Source organism: Schistocerca americana, chromosome 1 (genome assembly GCF_021461395.2).
Source record: "Schistocerca americana isolate TAMUIC-IGC-003095 chromosome 1, iqSchAmer2.1, whole genome shotgun sequence".
NCBI classification, from domain to species: Eukaryota; Metazoa; Arthropoda; class Insecta; order Orthoptera; family Acrididae; genus Schistocerca; species Schistocerca americana.
Window position 1 is genome coordinate 757,196,766 of NC_060119.1, and position 22,785 is coordinate 757,219,550.

At 39.3% G+C, this 22,785-nt stretch overlaps 1 long non-coding RNA gene across 2 annotated transcripts in view; it reads right to left on the bottom strand.

The window, feature by feature from the left end:
* Positions 1 to 3,990: 3,990 nt before the first annotated feature.
* The window catches only part of LOC124545364, a 453,450-nt gene continuing 434,655 nt past the window's right edge, over positions 3,991 to 22,785 (bottom strand). For both annotated transcript variants that reach the window (XR_006967609.1, XR_006967610.1), the window contains 2 exons: positions 7,428 to 7,639; positions 3,991 to 4,187 (listed from right to left, as the gene is read on the bottom strand). This is a non-coding gene — a long non-coding RNA (uncharacterized LOC124545364). The remainder of the gene's footprint in view (positions 4,188 to 7,427; positions 7,640 to 22,785) is intronic.

A 22,785-nucleotide genomic window follows, 5' to 3' on the forward strand; every position in this document is an offset into this window, starting at 1 on the left:
CTGCGGATTTTTAATGTCGTTACATCGTTGGTACATACAGATTCCGCTCTAAAATACAGTGGATTTTGTACACGCGTTTCATAGGTCTGTTAATAATTTATTTTTGGTATCTGGAATAATACTGACTTACATTTTTCAACAGAAAGATATGTCATAGTCCAGACGTCGCAAACTGTAGGAAAGGAAGGGATAGCTTGAGTCTCCGTTAAAATAAATTGGCCTGCAGGACACAGCGAAGTGACTTACGGCTACGGTGAAGTGGTAGTGTACCGTAGCATATCAAATTTAGGGCTATAGCATTCAAGAAATTAGTTATTTACCATACATTTAAATAATTTTAGGAACAAAATTCTTCTGGTTTTACTTTCTGATTCTATATGCTTAATCTTCGTTCATCCTCAGGGAAGCTAAAATATTAATTGCGAATACTCAGTCTTTGTGTCAAACACATTATTACTACAGTTTGCTTATGGAGACTATTTTAAAATAAGGACAATGGTTTGGAAATCGAATAATCCAGAAGTAATGACAATCGTATATAAATCTTATCATCCCGGAATTTATAGTCATTCAGCAGATTGACTGGCAGCATTCGCCGACACTACTGATTTTATCTGGCATCTGTCTCATAAATATAAGGTCCCACAGTCACATTCGTTAGTTCTACAACGTTAACTCTGTTACTCTTTGTCTCTGTATTTTTAGCACATAAAGCGCCCCTTAGTAGTATAATAACTGTAATTAGGCCTTTGAATTTCTTAGCTACGAAAAAAACTTTTTCTCCTTTAACGTATTTCGATTTGAATCTGCAGTAACAGTTGTTCACCGTTTACGTTGGTAATAAATAAATGTGTAAAAACATGCCTCGCAGCGTTAGTGTTATGGGCCTAGCAAAAAATGTAATCAGACAGCGTTATATTGAACTGGCGTAACAGTTCCGGTTTGTAGTTGGCGACTTGCGCAATTATTACGGTATGCGCACTCCATAGATATTCCAACAACGTGTAATATTGATATAAGTAATTATCGCTAAAATAAGGAATCTCTGCAAGTCAGTGGTAGTATTGTGTTGTTTGTTTCTCGTTGATTCCTTGACTAAGTCGTTAGAATACCTATTATATCTCTATTTTCTGTGTAGCTTCCATTTTTCTTCTCCGCTTAAAACCATAGTTATAATCGAAATTCAGTTCACGCTTTCCTGTACCCGCAAACGAATGGACATTCCATTCCAAAGCTTCAACGTGAGACTTTTTTCCGTTGTCCTCGTTTTGTCTTTTCCTGTTTCATCAGCTGGTAAGTAGTCATTCCCCTTGTTTCTAATACTTTTTTTATTTATGTTAACTTCATGAAAAGATCTAGCTCTTATTGAACCGTTTGCTTCTGTTTAGTAGTAGGCCTGTCTTACATTTTTCTGCTCTGGTACTTTGTCTTCAACAATGTAAACCCTAGTGTTTGGTGTACCAGTAACATTAAAGTAAAAGAGTATTTTTATTTCGGAAGCTGTAACAAACTTAGGAATTTTTGGGAAACATACGTTATATTTTACCGCGTTGATTGCTTATCTCCGAAACAGAGTTCTTTGTCCGTTGCCCAGTTAATTCATCTTCAAGGAAAGGTTAAGATTTCAGGGTTGGAGAGGATTGTTTACGGAATGTGGAATAAATTACTTCACGTGTGCTTTCTTAAGTTTACATACATAAATATTACCGATGTTTGATGTAGTGAAATGTTCTTAATGTGTTGTGAAATATTTTTTAGTCCGTAAACTTCGGGGCGCAACAAGTATGCGTATAATCAGCTTCAAAACATTGATCCAAATTTAAATACGAGACTACTAAAAGTCGTTAACTATTGTTTCAGAGGTACGTGAAAAGTTCTAAATTACTACATCAGAAATCCCAGACAACTCCATATTTGAACCATCTCGAAGTTTACCCTTTGATTTGTTTGGTTCAAGCAACAGCCTACCTGCCTATTTCCACGGAATTGTTGCAAATACATCTCAACACTGAATGTGGGATGTATTTTGAAATGTATTGTGAAATGTATTGTGTACCGACGCATGATTCACCATTATTATAACTTTTACCAGTAGTGAAAATATTGTGCTAGCTTAAAAAAAAGTACAAAAGTATCATGTGATAATGATGTGTTGACAGCAATAGTCTATTGAAACGAAATATAAGGCGCAGCTGACAGCTGTTAATGCTGCTGTCATGGCATAAGTGGTGTGTAGTAGCAGAAAAATCTCAAACGACTCGCATTTCATACGTACAGCCATGCGTGTTTGTTTTATAAAGGAAAAAGCAACAGAGGCTCTATTATGACAGTATGATAAAAAAAGAAAGACACCTAATCCAGATCGATCCGATAATTACGTTAAGTAAAGGGCACTACGAAAAATCTAAATCTGGATGGTCGGGCGTATGTCAGAATCATACCTTTCCCGTCAACTAACATGCAATCGAAGTTCTTCTTCAGACATCAATTACTGGTCCAGAAGGATATCTTGCTACACCTCTTTCTCCTTACATATATAAGGGGCAGAAAAATGAAAGCGATGAAAGCGAGACAGATGAAAAAAGTAAATAAACTGTTTATTATTTCAAAAGTAATCACCATAACTGATAATACAATTACCCCACTCTGATAAGACAGTCAATGCTTTCATGGAAAAATGTTTGGGGTTGCCTACGGAACCACTAATGCACCCCAAACGGGAACCTCTTCGTCCGAAGCCAATCGACTGCCACGAATGTCTTTTTCCTGGGCTCCAGAAATATGGAAATCATATGGGGACGAATCGAGACTGTCTGGAGGATGTATAAGGTCTTCCTAGCTAAAATTGTGCAGCCTATTCGAAACAATCTTGGCATCATGTGGACGGGCATTACCTTGCAACAGAATAATTCTGTCGGTCAATATTCCTGGGCGTTTGGACTTGTTAGCGCGTTTCAATTTCTGCAAAGCATCCAAGTAACGCTGTGCATCAGCTGTGGCGCCTTGTTCCAAAAGAGTCCGTGGGCAGGGAGTTGACGGTCGGCGCCATTGTGTTACAGGATAATGTTCGCCCACATGTGCCCGCATGTTGCCAAGGTTGTTTCGAATACACTCGAGACATTTCGCTGGGAAGCACTTACACATCGCCCATACAGTCTCGATTTCTCCCCATGGGATTTCCCATATTTTTTGGAGCTCTGAAGAAAGAAATTCGTAGTCGTCCATTTTCTTCTGACGAACATGTGCGCACTTGGGTACAATCATGGTTCCATAGGCGAAAGAAAGTGTGGTGTCACCGCCAGACACCACACTTGCTAGGTGGTAGCTTTAAATCGGCCGCGGTCCATTAGTACATGTCGGACCCGCGTGTCGCCACTGTCAGTGATCGCAGACCGAGCGCCACCACACGGCAGGTCTAGAGAGACGTACTAGCACTCGCCCCAGTTGTACGGACGACTTAGCTAGCGATGCAACACTGACGAAGCCTCGCTTATTTGCAGAGAATATAGTTAGAATAGCCTTCAGCTAAGTCAATGGCTACGACCTAGCAAGGCGCCATTAACAGTTTATAGCCTTGAACGTGCCGTCCAGAACGATGTATTCAAATGATGGATTAAAGTTAAGTATTCCAGCAGCTACGTACTTTTCTTTATAGCATTCATTACGTATCCTGTTTCAGACCTCACTCCAGCCTGCTTGAGTTTAACGTGTGCATTTCGGCCTTCTCTAGCTATACAACAGAAAGCATTTTTCCATGAAGGCATTGGACGTTTTGCCTCACATATGTTAAATGTATTAACAGTTATGGTGATTACTTTCGAAACGATAGTGAATTTACTTACTTTTCCAACTGTCTCGTTTCCATTTGATTGCCCCTTATACTTAAACCGTATCTCTGGACCGAGCTTGCTACTCTTTTGGATCTGCAGAATCATTTTTGTGTTTGGAATGTTGGGTTAGTCCACGTGCACCAGCAGATCCTTTCAAATTCTTTATTAGTGTGAAGTATCATGTATTTTACTATCTTTAATATGTGTAAAGGCCGACGAACTGATTTCTTAGGATGTTCCTGTCCTTTGAAGTCTTCGGATTACGGGGAAGTTAGTACAAAAGAATGTTTTGCTGCTGCCATTTCAGAGAACATTCTCCGTTTCATTTACACAGCAACGGCTGTAGGGCAGTGAGACCTGCAACAAAAAAAACCTTGCTTAGTTTTCTGTCAGTATAGAACAAAACAATCTTTATCTTACTATAAAAGCTGTGAATAGGGTTTAAATTGCATAGTTTGAAATAATTGAAAAGCTACTCGGATATTGTGTATATTTCTTTCTTTGCTTAAGATTACAAATCATTATTGGTCTTGACGCTAATCTAAGGTTTTTTTGTTCACTGTTACAAATTGTAACAGCCATAACTTACATGTAATAAATTTCGTTGTTGTATGTATTATAATTTTACCATATGGACTGTTCACAGTTCTGTAGCAGATATCTACATTTATTTTTGGTAACGCAGGTTTTCCTGAGAACATAAATATGTTCTGTATAGACAGACAGTTTCGTTGATCCTGATTTCATTCCCCAATATGTTATTTGTACGCGTTCCATTAGATACTGAATATCTCAGTTTCTGTGTATTATGCTCGCTCTCATTTTCCGTCACAAAATAAGTTTTTTCACTTGTTTTATACTTAGTTTTTTCTCGGAACCCTGCATGATATTAATGATAAAAACCGAGTAATAATAAGTCGTTAGCTTCTAATTATTCTTCAATTCAGCGATTTGTTGTTCTTAAACTGTGTAAAAATTTTCCTGCTGGCCACCTATTTTTAGTGTAAAATACTCTGAGAAGCCTCTACATCTAAAACGGCACATTTCGTAAACTATAAGAATGCTGTTTTAACTCTTCTGTTGGATATATGTCATTCGTTAAGCATTTAATTTCGTTTATTTGTTTACTTGCTTGCTTAGCGTGAGTTGGATTAGGACCTTCAGAAACTACTTCCAAAAACGTTTAGTCACCATTAAATAGCTTATATTGCTCTAGCATATTTTATTTACCTAAACAAATAATGTTTTGATCTGTATTTGTTGTAATCGTTTCGATAATTTATATGAATATATTATCTATTATTATATATAAATTATTATATATTATTAATAAGTGAAGTTCTATGTGATATAACACACCAGAAAAATGAGCCTAGTACAATACATAAATCCACTTGATGATGGAGATTTCGTTGAAACCCGTGGTCGAAGTAAATAAATTGTGAATGGTGACAGCTATCTTCTTGTTTCGTTCGATAACAACTCAGGTTAACAAATTCTTTAATTATTTCAAAATGAAATGGTTAATTTAAATTGTAGAATAAAGAATTTGCAAAGGGCTTATGTAAGATTTAGTATTGGAACGAAATTCAAATTTGTTGCTCTCCTTTCCTTCTCGCATCATCCGATGGGAGTCAACGTTGTAGGGTCACAATTCCGCATGTACCTGTTTATGGTTGCGTGCGCCACAGTATTCGTGTCGTTTCGTGCTGCTTGCACGTTTGCACTCTCTTGTTTCTCGTGTCTCGTACGACGCCATTTTCACCTTGCGTGGAGATAAACTGATAAAACATGTATGCGGTAAACTGCTTCACGTATGTTTCTGGCTTTGAACACTTGCAAGTTTCTAGCATTGTCGTGTGTATTTCTTCAGTTGGCTGTTACGGCGTCTCTTGGCGTCTCGGCTTTCCCAGCGCCTTAAATGAAACTGATTTTGCCCAAAATTTCCAAACAGGATCTGTCCCAGGTGCTAGACATTTGTCACACCATTTACGGGCGATCTATTTGCTTTTACGTGTATTTAAATCAGTACGTCTGTGTTTGCGATAGTGAGACAGCATACAATGCTACTACAAGACAGGTTGGTTACATGTAAGGAAACGATACACCTCACTTGCTAATTCTTTAAAAATTTTAACACCCTTTGTTGTCAGAAAACTATTTAAATCGTAATGTCATTGCAAATAGATTCAGAGCGCTACATCCACTACTCAGAGCTATTTTACTCCCTTGTTCAGCAGAAAATAACTCCGAAGACGACATGCCATGGACAATAACTAGCGAGTTAGGAAGAAGGAAATTCGTTTCATAACTCGTTTTGGCTTATTCCGTTGTATTTATCATCATATTTGCGATGTTCCATGGAACAGGATATAGTCTACAGAAAGTTGTATTAAGCTCAAAAGAAGAAAAAATTGGGAGGGGGAGGGGTCAATTTGTGGGTTTAAATGTTCTTCTCAGTGAGGAAGCTGAATATTAAACACTGCACGTTAGTACTCCATTAGCTTATTATGCTAATTTTGTAGTAGACAAGCATAATCTATTCGCAAAAAGAAAGTGGGCAAATCATAATGTACAGATTTTTTTATAGCTACTATTTTCCCACCTTAGATAAACTCTATGATTTAATCAGTTCTTAATGCCCTTTCATTGTATACCACCACGCTACAACGAGTTATAATTTTTGTCCATGTCACTCTTACTGTGGAAGGTCTACTATTCGAAGAATGGGCGTAAAGAGCTAATTAACCATACAGTTAATGTAAAGCGGAAAAGCAGGAACTTTTTTAACCGCGCTACATTAGTATCTCTCAGATTTCCACGAAGAATTGACATACTGAATTTTTATGACTTTGATTAAAAGTTTTCAATCCTTTAATTTCTCATTTTAGTCAAAGCAAACAGCAAACAGCTTCGAGAAACAATATTAAATAAAACAAAAATGTGAAATATATAGCGCTTACGCACAAGTAAATATGTAGAAAATAGGAAGCGTCTTCCCTAAAACAATCACCATAGCTTTTTGTACAAAAGCTTCCATCAGAATGAAACTACCACATAAAATCTACGATGTTTAAGAAAATTCATTAGATCTGGAAGTATACAGCAAATTTTGCAGTATGCTCCTAGTAGGACAGACTAGGCTCAACGTCCGACACAGTTTGAGGACCACGTAGGCACCAATAACAAAGTTGGGTTGAGTGTACACCAAATCGTGCGAAGCACAAGAAAAGAAACACAGAACATAGAAGTGATCCATATAGCCCCAAAGAGACGTTTCCTGGACATACTGAAGGGGCCTGAAATATTCGCCCACCACTTAAAAGAACCAGACAGTTGCATAACGTCGATCCGACTATGCTGGGACCATACCCAGCAGTAGGGGTTAAGCTGTGACCTTTACACGAACCTGAGCCTCTGCCTCCCTCCCTCCCTCCCTCTCTCTCTCTCTCTCTCTCTCTCTCTCTCTCTCTCTCTCTCTCTCTCTCTCTCTCTCTCTCTCTCTCAGCGAAAACCGATATAAACAGGCACATCCAAGACGCAGGACTGAAATGTGATTTGTAATATTCTCCGTTATTCATAATTTAATCTTAGTACCTGTTGAGTCCTAGACAGAGCGACTGTAATCTTGACGTAGGCCTACAAAATGCAGGTGCTGACACCACCAAAATTCATCGTATTGTGCATGTCTCCATCCTCTGTAAATTCTCCACTGTTATTCTTTCATCCAGCACCCGCAGCAGTTAACTGATATCAACAGGAATAAAGCATCACCAGTGGCATTAGTATTTTCACCAGCAACAGCAACTCTGGAACAAAACAGAACATCACAATCAGCAGATCATAGGATCAAAAACTATAATATAAACTTAATATCAATTCGCATATCATAACCATCGAACGAATATCTTCTATTACTTCCTTAATCTTGTAATATCATCGCAATAAATTGAATAGCAATGGCTGAAGAGCAGAAATAACTGCTGCCACCCCGCCCCAAAAGACGAATGAAATACCAATAGTGGACACTCCACTCAGCACTTGTTACTCCGCAACTACCATGGTGTTGGGTACATTGTTGCACTTAATCAGGTGTGTGTATTACTTTAGTTAAGATGACACTCAGCACGCCTTTTATCTATTTTCAACAGATCCGATGATGTTCAGTAGCTGAATGAAAGCGGTAATCAGTGTAAGAAAAGTGTGACGTCAGACTGTGGTAAAAGACATTTTAGCTCTCATACCTGTTATGCGTCTCTAATACAAGGCGTCGGTTTCATGGTCTAAGATAATCTTCTATACTATTTGACCTCTGCTTAAAGATAGCCGAAACGTTTTCGAACTAATGGTTGCGTAGTTCTTAAAGATCTTTCTGTTAGCAGCTTCAAAATATTACTTCACGTTACATTCCCTTGTGTGAGATCAACAACGTCCTTGTGCATGGCTACACAGCCATAGTAAGTGTTCTGAATACACATGAGCCCATTTCCAGGACATTGTAATACGGAATCCATGTATATATAATTTGGGAAATGATGTGTAATCAAGTGGAATGTACGAAAGTTGGAACTTTAATAGTGGAAACTACTTATTTACAGCTCATACAAAATAAATACGTGTTCAAAGTTTTGCTGACCTTCAAAGTAGTCACCAGCATTGTGTATAACCCGTTGCCAGCGATTCATTTTTGGAACACAACCTACGACCAGCTTAGAGACAGAAGTGATGACACTTTCTGCAGGACCTGAACATCATTTTGCAGGACAATGCTCAAGCACGTACAGTGCAAGCTGTTCTGATTTGTTTAACTGATGAGGCTGCTAAGTGCTATACCACCTACGGCAGTCCCCTGACTTAAGCCCTTGTGGGTTCAGCTCGAATTCTAAACTGAAGTAAACACTTCGTGGCATTCGCTTCAGAAATGCTACAAATTCGTCGGGCAATAGATCGCGCGGCTCGAACTGTCAACACAACTGGCACTGACAGTGTCCTACGACTTCCTCATCACTGGCAACGGGTTATACAAAATACTGATGACTACTTTGAAGGTTAGTAAAACTTTGAAACACGTATCTTTTTGTACCAGCTGTAAATAAATAGTTGACACTATTGAAGTTCCAACCCTCGTATTTATCGGTGTCTTACTCATTAACTCGTACTCGCACCCACGCTGCATCAACCTATGTAGCTAGTGATGAGCGGTTGGTCTTTACTTTTGTTCGCACTGGCATGCTATTGCCGTAGTCGCGAAACGTAGATGAATCTTTGATTTTTGAAGAACTGCTTAATTGTCGAAATATAATTGTCTGCAAGTGAAATAAAAATTAACATAGAAATTTTAAACAGCCGAAGGTGGCAAAATCGTTTAAACCTTCAAAAACCCTTTCTTGAATGTTGATTTACGCAGCAACTGCAGTTACCTGTTAAGAAAGGGATGTGATCGAACGCGTTTGTGAATCTGTAGCGCGAGGGGATGGTCAGAGCTATTGTGCCACCAGCTTCAGTATCCAATACTGCCAGAAGAAAACTAATTTAAGATTGACGACAGTTGGAAGTCTTACTGGTTGAGATTAGCTACGTACGTTTGTCGTTCACGAAACGATAATTTTATCTCATAGCGAACAGGTCTGTTCCGTTAACGCCGTATTAAATAGGAAGTTCGGAAAGGCACGTGGCTTGATCTTGGAGAATCTGGCAGGAAGGAAAGAACGGATGGGAGGGTTGAACTGGAGGGAGGAAGAAGCCCCGTAACGACGATCCACATAAATCCGCGGCCAAATTGTGGGGTACGGCCGCTGCGTGGCAATAACTCAGGGCCGGCTGATGGCTAAATTGAATGAAGGGCGTTAGCGGCGGGGGTACGGCACCTGTGCTTCCACGGGCTGTCTCTACTCCTGCCAGCGCTGCACGGTTGCTCCACTGTGCAGCTCACTTCACTCCTACTGTGGGTAAATTTGTTCGTTTGCTGCATTAAGTTCATGTGTTGCCGTCTACATGCTATGACGGACCTACATTAATGATATAGCTAACAATAATAGTTACATTAATAAATCATATACAAGTATGGTATTCAGTCACAATTCGTATTTACATTATTGTTTTAAAGTAAACTCACTGGACGCAACATTAGTGCCAGTACAGATGCGCTGTACCGAAACTACAGTTCGGTAGTTCTGGTACAGTACATAAATGACGTACTAAATGATAGGATTATCAGTAGTATTTGTTGCACTGGTGTGGAAAGAAACATAAGTTAATGTGAGAGAGACGAACTGGGAGTCAACGACTTCTCTTTGTTTTGCTTCTTTTTTGTTTGGTTTGCACATAAGTAGAACTGCAAATTGTTGACTTTTATTTTACATCCTTAAAAGCTACATACTGCATTTTATAAGAAAAAACAGCTGCTCACATAACTTCTGTGCTTTTATGTAACCAAAACAATAACTTCTGATGCAAGTGCTGTTTACATGCACAAACACAAAAAAATCTATATAATTGTTTTTGTTGCTTTGTACACAATAGGAAGTTCATCATGATCAAAGGCAAGAGTTTCCTGTTATAACTGCGAATGTTTTTTAGCAATAACAGAAACATGTTTAATATATGCTCCCTCTGTTTCAAATTACAAATCCACAGTTTCGAATAAAACCCGAATTAATCAATGACAGTTTCAATTTTGCTATGAATTCAGTATATTTTTAAGTAACAGACAGGAGGACAACTATGTTGAACAAAAATGTTCTGTAGGTCAAAACGTCCATTATACAGGGTGTTACAAAAAGGTACGGCCAAACTTTCAGGAAACATTCATCACAAACAAAGAAAGAAAATATTTTATGTGGACATGTGTCCGGAAACGCTTCCTTTCCATGTTAGAGCTCATTTTATTACTTCTCTTCAAATCACATTAGTCATTGAATGGAAACACACAGCAACAGAACGTACCAGCGTGACTTCAAACACTTTGTTACAGGAAATGTTCAAAAAGTCCTCCGTTAGCGAGGATACATGCATCCACCCTCCGTCGCATGGAATCCCTGATGCGCTGATGCAGCCCTGGAGAATGGCGTATTGTATCACAGCCGTCCACAATACGAGCACGAAGAGTCTCTACATTTGGTACCGGGGTTGCGTAGACAAGAGTTTTCAAATGCCCCCATAAATGAAAGTCAAGAGAGTTGAGGTCAGGAGAGCGAGGAAACCATGGAATTGATCCGCCTCTACCAATCCATCGGTCACCGAATCTGTTGTTGAGAAGCGTACGAACACTTCGGCTGAAATGTGCAGGAGCTCCAAGCACACAGGTAGAGTATCCCCCATGAAATCATGATAACGTGCTCCATTGAGCGTAGGTGGAAGAACATGGGGCCCAATCAAGACATCACCAACAATGTAGAGCAATGTAGAGCAATGAGTCGCATGTCAACACAAGCACCGAATTCAACATTACCTTCCTTCAATTCGGCCAACTGGCGGTGAATCGAGGAAGTACAGTACATACTGACGAAACTAAAATGAGCTCTAACATGGAAATTAAGCGTTTCCGGACACATGTCCACATAACATCTTTTCTTTATTTGTGTGTGAGGAATGTTTCCTAAAAGTTTGGCCGTACCTTTTTGTAACACCCTGTATAGCCACAATCAGTTTTTAGACCGTTCTCCGATTCCGGTTTCTAGCGTAATATAGTAAGACACTCATTGCATGCACAATCGAAGTGATCGAAATGAGATAACGCCTGACGGGTATGCAAGACACCTAACATACAGGTAAAGTGGTTAAGATCTTAACTGACCAACGCTACTAAGGAAACAACCGTAGTCTACACTTTCTTACGATAGTCTACAGAAGGCTGCGGTAGCTTTATGATTCTAGGCAGCCACTGCAAACAGCTGAATCATTAAGTCTTTACAGATGGCGCAGCGATCGAGTCACTCGTTTAACCGCACTTGCGCTGCCTCTGCGTGAGCATAAGGCAGAAATGATCGGCGAGACGTTTATGATTCAAGCCGCATTGTGCCTAAACGTGGGTCAATGTAAGGACATGACAGTATAGCGCAAAGGGCCAATCTTGTTTGGCCGTGTTCATGGCCATACGGCGTGTGAAGTAGCTGCATTCGTTGTTGTTTCACTGCATAATTTTCAACGCATGTACTAGCAGTGGTGCAATACACGTCGCCACGAAACCCCACGTCAGAATTATTGTCGAAATACATCCTGACTGAGATGGACGGGAGACGCGTTTCACAGCTTGTGAATCAAAGTGGCTTCCACGGATGAGGTCATTGCTCACACAGGGACATAAAGACGAGACAACAACAGCAAAGTTCTTCGCTCTGAAAGTGACTGGTTTTCTGAACACTTCTCCAACCTTTTACATCTCGAGTGGTCTGTAGAATCACCTGACGTGAATCCAATAGAAAGCCTGTGTGACAGCGGGTAAAATGCTGATGTCAGCATTCCCACAGTTTGGTGACTTGCGCGAATGCTCAGCGAGTGACGTAACCTGAATGCTACGTTCCTGTATAACCTTAAACGGACGCACTTCCCAACCGAATCCACTCGGTTATCCAGTCCAGAGGCGGAGCTACACGGTATTAAATGATACCTGTAATGATTTTTCAAGGGGTGACTAATTTTTTGTCCGGTGATCTTACAATGACATGAGTGATTACAATTCTGGTTGTGGGTTGTGCAGCCAATAACTGCTTATTATCGAAGAACTGATGTCTGAGGGAACAGTGAAACGTGCAGTTATAATGAAGAAAGACACTGAGTCACCTGGCATGTTTTATTAAGAAAACGGGATTAAATCTGTGATACACGGCGCCTTCTGATCGATGCATCTAATAATTACTAAGCGCAGTTTAAAATCAAGGCGAGGATTTTAAATCTGAATCCTAGCCCTGCTGATATACTCCGCTTCGCAGTAACGTGGTGTACGGATCTGAGGATGATATGTATCGCACGTGGAAACAGGTTATCCTAGTAAAACATACTAGGTGGCCCAGCCTCTTTCTTCATTATTATTACTACTTAATCTAAAAGAGTTTTTCTAAATCCCTCCGTCAGTGGTGGTGCTTTTCGTTGGCACAGAATTGCATCTGAATTATAGTGGAACACAGACTTTCGGATTATTCAGTCAGACTAAAATGCTGTCATTTGGCCTTCTTGAATTCGAAATACTCTTATCTGATATCCATACTAACGTGTCAGAGATTCGAAAAACGCTCAGTTAGAAACGTAAGGAGCAAAAAAATTCCTTGCTACGGCTTCCGAAAGCAGCCAATATTTGCATCTCTCCATTTAACTTTAACTTAGTTACAAGGCATTAAACTGCATTTCATTTTTGTAGATTGTTAAAGGTTCAGATCATCGCCTTTTCGCTTCATGCGTGTTCGAACTTATGGCGGTAAGCGCCTTTCTCTGCAGATGGTGCAAATGTTGCGTTTTTTTTCCTGCAAAATCTGCAGGTTGCCTCCCAAACAAACGCCTTAAAATCCTTTTTTCAGACCAATTGCGATTTTTGGGTGACTTATTTCTGATAGACCATTAGAGAATGTGACCTGTAATAATTCGTGAGTAATGCTCTTTTAGGGCCAGGGTCAGCACTCGAGCTTAATGTGTCAGGCAACTACACAACAGTACACACTCCACTCTATGGCGAAACACTCAATTTGTGACGTTAATAAGGTATCTGAATTATTCAACTCCTTCAATTTTTCGCAGAATCGCAGAATTCTTTGCAAGTGTTACTGTTTTCAGGTAATGAGTAATGAGCAGCTGAGAAAACGAGATAACTTCATACTGGTAAATTCTAGGTAGGCTAATCTCTCTCGGGCTCCATTCTAACTATAATTTCTTCGGCAAGATGCGTCACTCCACATATGCTATTGACTACAAGGCAAATTCTGTTTAGGCGAAAAGAAGGACTGTCTTAACGACAGCACTCACTCTGTGAGGCAAACAACAGACAGGGCAGCAAGCAATGACCTTCTGTGTAGTTCCCGTGGTTACAATTAGGCTGCTCTCAGACATAACCAGCTCAACGTCTTGATAACGCAAGAAAAAGCACCCATTAAAGATAGCGAACAATGTCGCCACCATCAAAAGTGGAACTCATAACTTCTGTTGACATTGCAGTTTGCTTTATATACATTTATAACATGCAGCGGATTATGTCTAGAAAAATTTACAAATCAGCTTAAACCATATACAGACCGGGAGTTACCTTCTCACATGTGAGTCGCACCGCTTTTCATTCTACCGGGAAATACTGCTGAGCGCAGATTGCGGCGTTACATTTATACTAACACCGCTTTACCGATACATCGGCGAAGAAGGTGTAGATATTCAAAGTTTTCCCATACGGCCAAAGCACCTCGACCATCGTCGAATAACATTCTCGATACGAAATCGCTTTTTGGTATGCTGCGGTAAATGGAAGATGACCTGCGATAGGATCAGAGGAATTCGTAAGAATTTCTACGTGAAGTGGGTTGAATTTTGTTAGTCTGATATATCGCTGCAATACACTTTTAAACGTTATACAAAACGAGCTGAAATTTAAACTGAGTGATTTTAGACACCTCTTGACAGAAAATGACATGTTCATGCGACCAGTCAGCTCTATTTCAGTTTATCCGGAAGAGCAAACGCAAGGAAAGCAAAGTTTCAACGGTGTTGGCTAGCGCTTTGGATTCCACTGATGAGATCAATCGGCCCTAAAATCATTAAAATCATTAGCGTGCTATGTTAGGCGATTAAAAATTATCTGATGTATGATCGACTGAAGCTATGGAATACAACAGATGAACCTCGAAGTACGACTTTTGCGTATCAAAGAAACCTGGATTTAACTCTTAATTTTTATACGTCGCGAAGAAGGGCAACATACATAACCAAACAAGGATTAGCACGAATCGAAAATAGCACTTTGGTCAAGCCAAATATCATTTACACGAGGTTTTCGCACTTGTCGAAGTTAGCTGTAATTTTTACAGTCCTCAGTCTGTATTATAATTTATCGAGAACTTTATGGCATGGTCACGGAAAAATAAACCTTCTGTACTTTCATTACTTTTCTCCTTTCTTCCTCTTGCCTTGCAATTTTGGCCTCAATCACAGTCATTCATACAATTTACCAATTGTTTTCTTTCTCTAATCAGTTATGTTCTTATATTTCTCAGTTTAATCGGTTTCCTCTGCCTTCTTCCTCCTCACCGATATCACAGCTCGTAGTTTATATTTGCCCTTCTTAAACCTTGTACAATTCATAATGCCAATAAACGTTATTTCATCTATAATCGCACAGTGCCAAATTTCTGTATGTTACCTTGTTAGATATAAGATAGGGCCTGTTACACTAACTGTGTCAGGTAAAACACAAGAATGCGTGAATAATAATAATAATAAATTCATTTTATGTGTCAGTCTCTTTACTTTTGCGTCAACTGCTACCTTTTATTTGCGGTCCGTATTCCAGTTTTGTATTTCCATGTAACATTTTCTCTTTAGCGATACGGGTCTCGCCATTGTCCACGCAGCTAATTTCGGATGGCTTAGCAAATTCTTTAACATCTTCTCTCTTTACTGGTCTGAGTTCCTTCGGACTTGTCTAACTCTCTGTTCCCACCACCTCTCATTATTGTATTTAATATTTTTTCATTTCTTTCACAGAATAATTTCCTCGCTCCTAAACACCCCGCATTTTAATAAATCCGACATCCTTACCTCCTTTACTTCACATACTCTTGTTATCTCAGATCTCTAGCAAACAGACTGCATCTTTTTTTTATTCAGCCCTTGATAACTCCTCACGTAGAAATCCAAGTGATGAATAATTTTACTTCGGAATTTCTTTAGATCTGAATAGAGAAGAGACAACTACGAGGTTATGATGCTCAATGATTACTAATGTACTAAATGTATTCGTTAAAAATATTTTGTTATCTTCTGTATCCCTTTGCTTTTCAGCTTATGATCACTGTTAACTCTTCCATGTTTTCAGCAGTTTGCCAACCTACGACAAATAATGCTGTTAATCTCTGTCTGCTTCTGCGGTATCTAATTTGTCTCCTGACTTGAAATTCAGAGCATCTGCTGGTTGAGGGACATGATCTTTCATGGGGCTTAATTCCAGAGCATATTTTTTTTCTTTCATAAGGGAATACTTCAATTTACGGTCACACATAAAACACACTCAGACACTTCATCAATGTCTGTGTGATGATGTACGGCTCTTTTATATGTATGTAGGGACCTCTGTCTGTCAAGCTGTCAAATCCTAAACAAGAGCTAGGCAACGTTACGTCATACTCATACAGTAGCAACAGCTAGTGTGCATATAATTCCGTGTACTTATTGGCCAAATATTCATTGAGATCACGAAGAGTAATGTTAACACTTGTTTTCAGGAACTTAAAAGGAACAGTCACTTCAGATAAACTACTAAATCGGGTGCGGCAGAATATAATTTTTAAAATGCAGACTATGAAAATGAATTTAGTGAAACTAGTATTTTAACAAAAGAAAAGGCATTATCGTGCTCACTTGCATACGAAGGCAACAGATGAAGTAACTTAATAAATGAAATAGTCGTAATGTAAAGGATGAAAGAAACTGACATACATGACTATGTAGCATGAGTGAAACTGGACTGAGACAGACTAATCAAGACACATATACGTTCTCTGCAATAAAACTGTGTTTAAATTAAATGACTAATGTTTTATAAAATCAAACTCAGTGTTGTCCCTTTTCACCTACGAGCCACAGATGGTTGTGTTTGGTAATTGTACACAGCGAAAACACCATTTGGGTGCAACAAATTAGGTATGGAACAGGTTATATTTGTTATTTGTGGGTAACTAAACCAGAGAAAAGTTGTAGGGCAGTTAAGGGATCTTGAAATCCAAGTCTAGTCTAATTACAAAAGATTTTTATTTGTGCCCTGTTCTACTCCTTTTTATATTAGAGCCGCATTCATAGCTGGGTGACAGATCAAATCGAACGCTTTTTCAAAATCTGTAAAGGTAAGGAAATAGGTAGATGGTACTTATTTGTTCTATTAAATGTTTCATGGAGAGTGAAAATATGATCGATTGTACTAAATTCTGTGCAGAATCCAGCATGCTCAACGGGCTGAACCAGGTCAAGTGTATTGCTCAGTCTAGTAACCAGAATTACAGAGAAAATTTTGTACAGTATGGACGGAAAGCTGATAGGGTCGTAGTTCTTTATATCTTCAGTACTGAATTTCTGGTGTGTTATGATTATTTTGGCTTTACTCCAATCTCTTGATAATATTCCAATGTAAAAGGTAAATGCTTTACAGAACCCTCATCAATCAGTTTTAAAATATCGACTGACAGATCATGACTTCCTGGAGCAGTTCCTTTTTTCATCTTTTCTGTAGTATGTTTGACTTCTGAGGGAAGAATTTCTAAGATTTCGTAGACAGGAGCATCCAGTTCGTCTAGGATTAAAGTATCCTCATTGATTTTACCATACAAGTTGCCGTAAAAAATAGTCAATACAGTCAAATGTTTATTTCTTATTCGTAATTCGGCTTTTACCTGTGATTAACGCTATTAACTAATTCTTTCCAATCATAAGCTTCCGCTTGGCCATTTTTAAACGAGATTTATTTTGAAGACTGGCTTTCAGCATATTTTCTTCATATTTCTTGACGTCCTCTTTCACGCACTTTCGCAGATTAGATTAGTACTTGTTCCATAGATCATGAATACGACACTTCATAATGATGTGGAACGTGTCAGGTTAATAAGAGGTGTCTATACAAGATATTACATTGCACAAAATATTACATGACACTTAATATTTTTTTTTTTGGGGGGGGGGGGGGGGGGGGTTCTATGAATTTTATCTAATCTTTGTTTGTTTCTACTTTTATTCTTCTTCTGTTGCCCATCAGATTCGTCAGCTTCCCCTGCTGTTGTGATTAGTACCTTCGACATGTCTTCTGCAATAAATTCTTTTGACTTTCTCTTAATTATTTCTTTATTTCTTGAAATTATTCTTTCCTCTTCCTCTTTCCGCTCTTCAAGATTTAAAATTTTTTCTTTAATTAGTTTCAATCTTTCATCTTTCGTATTCGCTTAAAATCTTGTTCTTATTATCGATGGTCACTCTTTCTATCGAACATTTCGAGGACTGTTGGTACGAATGAATTCTATCTCATTTTTGCTACATAGGTAGGAGCCTTGAAAGTCCATTTGGGACTAGCACTCTGCAAACTGAACAAATCTCTCAGCTGTGTCATTTCTTTAACTCATCCCATTTTTATCAATAACTGAGTCACCTTCCATATATGCTCTAACTTTGGCATTAAAGGCACCAATTATAAATCACTCTTTGTGAAAAGTTTCTTTCAGACCATCAGAAGGATTTTATCTCTTCACCGGAGAATGACTATAAGCAGGTACATATGGTGGAACTTTATGAACGCTACTGCTGGCTGATATTTTTAGGACCTTTCGTGCATTTCTGCTTGAAGTTCTTTCTAACACTTCTGTCTTGGTCTTGTCTACAATGGTTTCGTTTATTAAAAAATCCCACTCAGTTTAGTTTTCCAGTTGCTTCACCACGGTAACAGAAGAGATTTCCTGAATTCAGCAGGAGACAGTTTTCACCTTTACGACGCATGTTACTTTAGACGACAATGCTCCAGTTGATTTTCTGTAATTCCTCTTCTAATTCTGTCAACCTATCATCTCCCATAGCGATCGACAATTGTACGTGCATATTTGAAAGCATTATTTCTTTAGTTTCGTAGGCTTTGGATTTCGTGACAAAACAGCTCCTATCCGGAGATCCGAATGCGAGACCAATTTAACTGCGGAACATTTTATTTTACTCTCTCAAAGGTGAGAAGCATAATCGCCACGGTCGCTTCAGAGCTGGCTGACTGACGATCTAATTTTATAGGCCACCCTATCATGGGGTACAGACGCCGCCCATGCTGCTAGTTTTGGTCTACTCAGGATATTTCATTTCCCCGGTGGCACCGATGTCTGCCCAGGTTTTTCACGATCCATCACTTGGGGAGGCGCCCGGTGGAGGACAACAACCCCACACGGGACGTTGTATTCAATAAATAAAGTCTTAATACTGTAACATTCTTCCTAGTATTTTTGACTTAAGACGCACGTTGTACATACGGTTTCATAAACCTTTAGCTTTCTAGCTACCCTGTAACGTGCGTCTTTTATGAGACTTTCTCTGTTACATCATTTCCAGGCGAAGTCTTTTAATTCTCAATCTACGATGGAGACCTTCCCTCCGCAGTGGCTTCGGAGCTTCCGAGAGCGAGGTCGTGTATCGGCGCAAGAAGGAACAAATCAAAACGCCGTAAGCTTCTCTTTCTAAGTTACGACCATCGGCGTAGCCCCCCTCCCACGAAACACGGAAAGACATAAAACATCCATAAGAAGCGTACACGGTCCGGGGCTTGTTCGTAAGCCGCGGCCGGCTGTTCCCGGAGAGGGGAACAATAAAACGTGGCCGCACAGGTGCTGGGAGAGGGGGAAGGGGGGGGGGGGGCAGCGAGGAGTGGACGCTGCGCTGACGCAGATCCGTCTGTGGACCGTCCCAGTGGCTTACGTGCGCCTGACGTCTAGGCTCAGTTGGTTGCTACTGTTAAACTCGCAGCACACTGAACATTACCAGGTGACATTCGTCGCTACAGGAAAACAACAATCCTCCCAGTTTGTCATGTTCCTTTAATGCCTATTTGTGAAATAATTTATACTGCTTCAGTAAGTTTTTTACTATCATTTAATTAGCACGACGCGTTTCGGCTGCATGCTGTTATCTCAGGTACATTCCAATTATATTTATGTTGCATTAATCTGAAGTTCCTTTCCTGTGTGTGCCAGCGATGTTATGTATCGACATCCAGTCCTGTACAGAAGGATAAATATATTTTAGTGCGTATATTACATGATCTGCATGCATAGAACATTTCTTTAATAAAGTTACTTAAATTTTTGTTGGAAATTTAGTTGTCTGGTACACACAGAATTGTGACAAGCACATGACAGCCTAACATTATCCCATACAGATGTTTACATCTTTTCAAAGGGTCTTAACTGATAAGAGAAACTAGTTTGAATCGCTAAGATAGTAATATACAGTGAAGATTAAACCTCTTCTATCTAGATTTATTTATGTCATGGCATATATTAGACAATATGATTAAATGGCAAAGACGCGTTTTTATCATTAAAGACAATATGTTCAATAAAATAAGCCATCAACATTGGAGGAGTTTTTGGAGAAATTAATATTGTAGCTTTCAGACTTATAATTTAGTAACACGTTGCAATGTACTGTGACATGAACGAAAATCTTTAATTCTTCATATAGGCCTAACTCCATTTGATGTTTCGTGTCCATTTTATGTAAAATATATATATTATTCACGATTGCATGAAGTGGGTAGCCAGTGTCCTTTAGGTTGATGGCTGTTGCTGATTTAGTGTAAATGTTTGTGTGGTGTACAATCATATGTTCGTTGTGTTGTAACTTATGTGAAGAATTAGAATTTTTCATTCATGACACAGGGCATGGTACCAAGTTATTAAATGTTAAGGTGGAAAGCAACAATTTTAAATTTTCGAAACCTTCTGTAACGTTGAATGTTTATTTTATCGAAAATATTGTCTTTAAAAATAAAAAATTGTATTTACACTGAATCACATTATCTAACATGTGCCATGACATAAATACTTCTAGGTGGAAAAGGTTTCACCTTCACTGTATATTACTGTTGTCTGTACCAAGCAATCATACTGTCTAATATGTCCTATAACATTAATGCATCTAGGTAGAAAGCTTTCATCTTCACTTATATTTCTATCTTAAAAATTCAGAGTAGTTTATCTTAGCAGTTGAGAATGTTTGGAACGAAAAAAACATCTGTATGTAAAAGTGTTAAGCTGTGATGTGTTTGTCGCGGTGCTCTGTGCACCAGACAACTGCAGTCAACGGCAAATATGATTTTCTTTAAGAAAAACTAAATTTGCAACCTAAATTTACGTAAATGCGCTAAACAAATGATCTAAACATGTGAATCATTCAATATACACAGTAAAAATATATTTATCTTTCTGTAGAGAATTGTATGTGGATACATAATCTTACTGATGCACACGCGAAATGAAGATAATCACTTCAGATTAATATGGTATAATATAAATGAAACTGGAATGCACCTGATGATGGTTGCATGTTGCTGAAATGCGTCATGATAATTGAATATTAGTATACAAGTGGTTGAAGCAGCACAAATTATTTCATAACTTTACAATAGAATCGTAGTCATCAAAACATTCCATGTAACATGATGTTTAAGATGCCCTTTTGGCAACATCAAATTATACCAGAGTGCCTTGCAGCACAAATACGGCGCGGGATAAGGATAGTCAGTCATAAATTTTCAATTATTTCCTGTCACGTACGAATGTTCGGTGTATCACTATGTCCCAGAGAGAAGGTGTAAAGCAGAAGTAAAACAGTAGATTTACCACTGACGAGAAAGTCCAGGACCGAGCAAGGTATGATGCCAGTAGATTATGCTTATAAGAGGCAAACCGTCACAGGAATATACTACTGAAATCTGCAGACGAGGCTACTGGTGGCCGTCTAGATGAAGGGGCACGGGAAGCTGTCAAGGGGAATCTGCTTTCGTTCCACGACAACTCCACAACAATTACACATGCTGCTTCTTTGGGCTATCAAATTTTGCCTCATCCCACCCTCTCCCCCCCCCCCCCCCCACCCGCCCCCTCTTATTCTCCTGGCTTGGCGCCGAGTGACATCTTCCTCTTTCGTGGGATGTACAAACCACTGCGTGGCAACTTTTCCAGAATGTCTGCCAGATGGAACGATTCTCTAATACCCAAAATGTAGACTTCTACGGCAAGTTCCCACCAATTCATTAATCATTGTGAAAACTGCGTCGCACTGAAGAGTGAATGTGTCAAGAAGGTCTAACACCACCAAGTTTTATGGTCGCAGCTTGACTTTTTCGAGGTGATAACAAAAATTTCATACCTAACAGTCCTGCTTTGCCAAGTTCAGTTATTGACATTACCTGACAACATGTAGTGAAACCACTGTCTGCGTCATTCACAGGAGGTAGACGAACTGCAACGGACTCAATCAACCTCAGTAAAAAGCTCACGAAAGTGAGCGCATACAATGTATAATACAGATCTCATGTCATACAGACATCTTTGAGAGTGCTGTTGTCTATTTGAAGAAAAAGATTGCCAAACTGACATTGGAGAATAAGCTATCTAAGAAGTAAACGACGGCCGCTAGGTGGCGATAGCATTGACAGTGGAAATGAAGTCATAGAGTAACTTTACAAACAATTATACATTACAGTGAACTCTGTCACAACATCGTGAACTACTTGACAAAGATATATTTATGCCAATTATATAGCTCATATATTGACAGTAAGTAAAATTTACATAGCATGAAATGTGCTTCGTTGTGTATCATCGCCGGCCGGAGTGGCCGTGCGGTTCTAGGCGCTACAGTCTGGAGCCGAGCGACCGCTACGGTCGCAGGTTCCAATCCTGCCTCGGGCATGGATGTGTGTGATGTCCTTAGGTTAATTAGGTTTAATTAGTTCTAAGTTATAGTCGACTGATAACCTCAGAAGTTAAGTCGCATAGTGCTCAGAGCCATTTGAACCATTTGTGTATCATCGTTGTTGTTGTTGTTGTTGTGGTCTTCAGTCCTGAGACTGGTTTGATGCAGCTCTCCATGCTACTCTATCCTGTGCAAGTTTCTTCATTTCCCAGTACCTACTGCAACCTACATCCTTCTGAATCTGCTTGGTGTATTCATCTCGTGGTCTCCCTCTACGATTTTTACCCCCCCACGCTGCCCTCCAATGCTAAATTGGTGATCCCTTGAT